The sequence below is a fragment of the Schistocerca americana genome, unplaced genomic scaffold (assembly GCF_021461395.2).
Source record: "Schistocerca americana isolate TAMUIC-IGC-003095 unplaced genomic scaffold, iqSchAmer2.1 HiC_scaffold_375, whole genome shotgun sequence".
In the NCBI taxonomy this organism is placed as follows: Eukaryota; Metazoa; Arthropoda; class Insecta; order Orthoptera; family Acrididae; genus Schistocerca; species Schistocerca americana.
In genome coordinates this window covers 67501-72500 of record NW_025726099.1, presented here as the reverse complement: position 1 = coordinate 72500, position 5000 = coordinate 67501, and the positions used below count along the sequence as shown (strand labels likewise).

The following is a 5000-nucleotide window of genomic DNA, read 5'->3' as shown; positions in this document are numbered from 1 at the left end:
TGTAAGCACCAGCATGGAACAACACCCAGTGCATCCTCTCTGCCACATTAGACAATCCACACTATCATAACCAGACCGGGAGGTCCACTCACAAAACAGAATATCTCACCCTTCCGACAACCACCATTGCTCAGCTAAGCCACCAACACCCACACATGTCCTACACAGGGGTGCACCCAACATCACAATACTGCCTCCTGTCACACCACACAAACAATGGCAGGAATGAAAGACACAGGTCTGCCACAAGCATGGAATCAGAGCGCCGCCTGTTATGAGCCAAAGGTGCACCCTGACGTGGCAAATCAGATGATGCCGCAGTCATTTACTTACGATAATCACAATCAACAAACCGGCCCCCCCCCCCCCCCCAAAACACCTTTCCTTACAACAATGTGTACCTTAACCTAACCCGTATTGTACCTTAACCTAACCCGTATTGTACCTTAACCTAACCCGTATTGTACCTTAACCTAACCCGTATTGTACCTTAACCTAACCCGTATTGTACCTTAACCTAACCCGTATTGTACCTTAACCTAACCCGTATTGTACCTTAACCTAACCCGTATTGTACCTTAACCTAACCCGTATTGTGCCTTAACCTAACCCGTATTGTGCCTTAACCTAACCCGTATTGTGCCTTAACCTAACCCGTATTGTGCCCTAACCTAACCCGTATTGTGCCTTAACCTAACCCGTATTGTGCCTTAACCTAACCCGTATTGTGCCTTAACCTAACCCGTATTGTGCCTTAACCTAACCCGTATTGTGCCTTAACCTAACCCGTATTGTGCCTTAACCTAACCCGTATTGTGCCTTAACCTAACCCGTATTGTGCCTTAACCTAACCCGTATTGTGCCTTAACCTAACCCGTATTGTGCCTTAACCTAACCCGTATTGCGCCTTAACCTAACCCGTATTGCGCCTTAACCTAACCCGTATTGCGCCTTAACCTAACCCGTATTGCGCCTTAACCTAACCCGTATTGCGCCTTAACCTAACCTATATTGCGCCTTAACCTAACCTATATTGCGCCTTAACCTAACCTATATTGCGCCTTAACGTAACCCGCGTTGCGCCTTAACGTAACCCGCGTTGCGCCTTAACGTAACCCGCGTTGCGCCTTAACGTAACCCGCGTTGCGCCTTAACCTAACCCGCGTTGCGCCTTAACCTAACCCGCGTTGCGCCTTAACCTAACCCGCGTTGCGCCTTAACCTAACCCGCGTTGCGCCTTAACCCAACCCGCGTTGCGCCTTAACCCAACCCGCGTTGCGCCTTAACCCAACCCGCGTTGGGCCTTAACCCAACACGCGTTGGGCCTTAACCCAACACGCGTTGGGCCTTAACCCAACACACGTTGGGCCTTAACCCAACACACGTTGGGCCTTAACCCAACACACGTTGGGCCTTAACCCAACACACGTTGGGCCTTAACCCAACACACGTTGGGCCTTAACCCAACACACGTTGGGCCTTAACCCAACACACGTTGGGCCTTAACCCAACACACGTTGGGCCTTAACCCAACACACGTTGGGCCTTAACCCAACACACGTTGGGCCTTAACCCAACACACGTTGGGCCTTAACCCAACACACGTTGGGCCTTAACCCAACACACGTTGGGCCTTAACCCAACACACGTTGGGCCTTAACCCAACACACGTTGGGCCTTAACCCAACACACGTTGGGCCTTAACCCAACACACGTTGGGCCTTAACCCAACACACGTTGGGCCTTAACCCAACACACGTTGGGCCTTAACCCAACACACGTTGGGCCTTAACCTGCTCTGTAATTGTCATACGACGCGTTAAATTAGTGTAGTGTTGCCTAACTGCAACCCCCGCAATATAGTTTGCTACCCGCACTGCCCGGTCCCCAGAGTATCGCTTCATGTTAAACACCTTGCAGCTATACACTGTAATGCGGATGGCAGCAGGACGTACATGCTCAATGCCCTTCGCAGTTGTTCATTGGCATTCGCATGGCGAAGCACAGCCTACGTTGTGGTACGGCTTGTGTCAACTGTCCGCTGATGTTGTACGTCCAAATCACACACTGTACTGCACATTGGTCCTCATGTACTGAATGATACATCGTGGTACATGTGTGACCGTACCACGACTGCGCCAACAACGGCGAACCATACGGTCCAAATATTGTGCACTCAGCTACGTGTCGTCTCCCTATAAGAGCTGGATTGCAGTATGGTATGCCGTGGATGGCGATCAGCATGAGCCGTCTGTTGATGTAGTGGCGCGTGTTGTCAGACGTAGTCGTCTCTTCTCACTCACCGTGATAGCATGGTGCACTGCGTTCCACATCTGCGACATGCGACAGAGGCCGGTTGACAGTCGTTCGCGCAATGGACATCGCATACGTACGGGGGCCACCTTCCACGTGTTCGCGAAGCGTGCACATGTTGTTGCGTGTATGTGGGCAGACATAGTGTGTCGTGACACCTGACACAGGCATGCAACAATCGTTGAATTTGCAAATGGCGATGGACGTCTACGTTTGCTGGTGACGTTACGCAAATGAACAACTGGTAAACCGTTGTGGTGCGGTTGTTCTCGCTAGAGGTGAATCAGTGATGGCGACGATCGGTTGAGCTACCAACCGGTTGTTTCAGCGATACCCACCATGCCCACGAACGTGAATGGCATGTGGGTGTGAAGCGATACGCGGCGGTGGCTGGGTGGGACCGTCCCCGGCCGGTGAGGGGGGGCCTCCCGGCGTGCTGGCCGCGCGGTGCGTGGGCGCACGCGCTACAGCCGGCTGGTGGGGGCGGCCAGTGGCAGGCGCGCCGGCCGACGGAGGCGGCAGGCGGCGCAGCTGCGCGCCGGCGCACCCTGCACGCGGCGCCGTGCGGCCAAAGTAGGTCCTCGCGGGCCCGGTGCGAAGCGCGGTGGACATCTGCAGTGTGCTGGTCCGATTGAGGACTGTGTGCGCTGAGGATGCGCCGCCGCCCGGCGCTCGGCGCCGCGACGCCGTCTGCTGCTCGGTCGCCTCTGCGGTTCTCGCAGGTGGTTTGTATCGCAGCTGTGCGGACGTGTTGGCGCGTTCGCTTCGGCACCCAAGTGGGGCTTTTGTCCTTCTGTGGCGCTGGCGTTGGAGCTGCCGGCCACCGTAGGTGGCGCGTGTTGTCTCCCGCCGGCAATGCCACGACAGCACGCTCCCGGGCCTCTGTCGGCAGCGGCAAGCTCAGTTGGGAGCACGGGTGGTCGCACCTAAAGCGTCTACTCGCCAAACTCCGGGCGATTGCGCCTCTCTCGAACCCGACCAAGTACTTAGGACGGCGCTGCGCGCCGCCGGGACCTGAGAGGGTTTCGAGGTGTATTGTGCAGGGGAGCTCAGCCTCCTCCTGTTTGCAGAATAATTGAGCGGACGCTTGCGTGTTCGCGCGGGCCCCCGGGACACACTCCCGGGCGGCCGGCTGCTCAGCTCTAGTTGACGCAGCTCCCTGGTTGATCCTGCCAGTAGTCATATGCTTGTCTCAAAGATTAAGCCATGCATGTCTCAGTACAAGCCGCATTAAGGTGAAACCGCGAATGGCTCATTAAATCAGTTATGGTTCCTTAGATCGTACCCACGTTACTTGGATAACTGTGGTAATTCTAGAGCTAATACATGCAAACAGAGTCCCGACCAGAGATGGAAGGGACGCTTTTATTAGATCAAAACCAATCGGTCGGCTCGTCCGGTCCGTTTGCCTTGGTGACTCTGAATAACTTTGGGCTGATCGCACGGTCCTCGTACCGGCGACGCATCTTTCAAATGTCTGCCTTATCAACTGTCGATGGTAGGTTCTGCGCCTACCATGGTTGTAACGGGTAACGGGGAATCAGGGTTCGATTCCGGAGAGGGAGCCTGAGAAACGGCTACCACATCCAAGGAAGGCAGCAGGCGCGCAAATTACCCACTCCCGGCACGGGGAGGTAGTGACGAAAAATAACGATACGGGACTCATCCGAGGCCCCGTAATCGGAATGAGTACACTTTAAATCCTTTAACGAGTATCTATTGGAGGGCAAGTCTGGTGCCAGCAGCCGCGGTAATTCCAGCTCCAATAGCGTATATTAAAGTTGTTGCGGTTAAAAAGCTCGTAGTTGGATTTGTGTCCCACGCTGTTGGTTCACCGCCCGTCGGTGTTTAACTGGCATGTATCGTGGGACGTCCTGCCGGTGGGGCGAGCTGAAGGCGTGCGACGCGCCTCGTGCGTGCTCGTGCGTCCCGAGGCGGACCCCGTTGCAATCCTACCAGGGTGCTCTTGAGTGAGTGTCTCGGTGGGCCGGCACGTTTACTTTGAACAAATTAGAGTGCTTAAAGCAGGCAAGCCCGCCTGAATACTGTGTGCATGGAATAATGGAATAGGACCTCGGTTCTATTTTGTTGGTTTTCGGAACCCGAGGTAATGATTAATAGGGACAGGCGGGGGCATTCGTATTGCGACGTTAGAGGTGAAATTCTTGGATCGTCGCAAGACGAACAGAAGCGAAAGCATTTGCCAAGTATGTTTTCATTAATCAAGAACGAAAGTTAGAGGTTCGAAGGCGATCAGATACCGCCCTAGTTCTAACCATAAACGATGCCAGCCAGCGATCCGCCGCAGTTCCTCCGATGACTCGGCGGGCAGCCTCCGGGAAACCAAAGCTTTTGGGTTCCGGGGGAAGTATGGTTGCAAAGCTGAAACTTAAAGGAATTGACGGAAGGGCACCACCAGGAGTGGAGCCTGCGGCTTAATTTGACTCAACACGGGAAACCTCACCAGGCCCGGACACCGGAAGGATTGACAGATTGATAGCTCTTTCTTGATTCGGTGGGTGGTGGTGCATGGCCGTTCTTAGTTGGTGGAGCGATTTGTCTGGTTAATTCCGATAACGAACGAGACTCTAGCCTGCTAACTAGTCGCGTGACATCCTTCGTGCTGTCAGCGATTACTTTTCTTCTTAGAGGGACAGGCGGCTTCTAGCCGCACGAGATTGAGCAAT

At 54.3% G+C, this 5000-nt stretch overlaps 1 non-coding gene across 1 annotated transcript in view; it reads left to right on the top strand.

Annotated features, from left to right (window-relative positions):
• The first annotated feature begins 3469 nt into the window (after positions 1-3469).
• LOC124581810 overlaps positions 3470-5000 on the top strand; it is a 1910-nt gene continuing 379 nt past the window's right edge. The window contains exon 1 of the ribosomal RNA XR_006973486.1: positions 3470-5000. This exon is cut by the window's right edge and continues 379 nt beyond it. This is a non-coding gene — a ribosomal RNA (small subunit ribosomal RNA).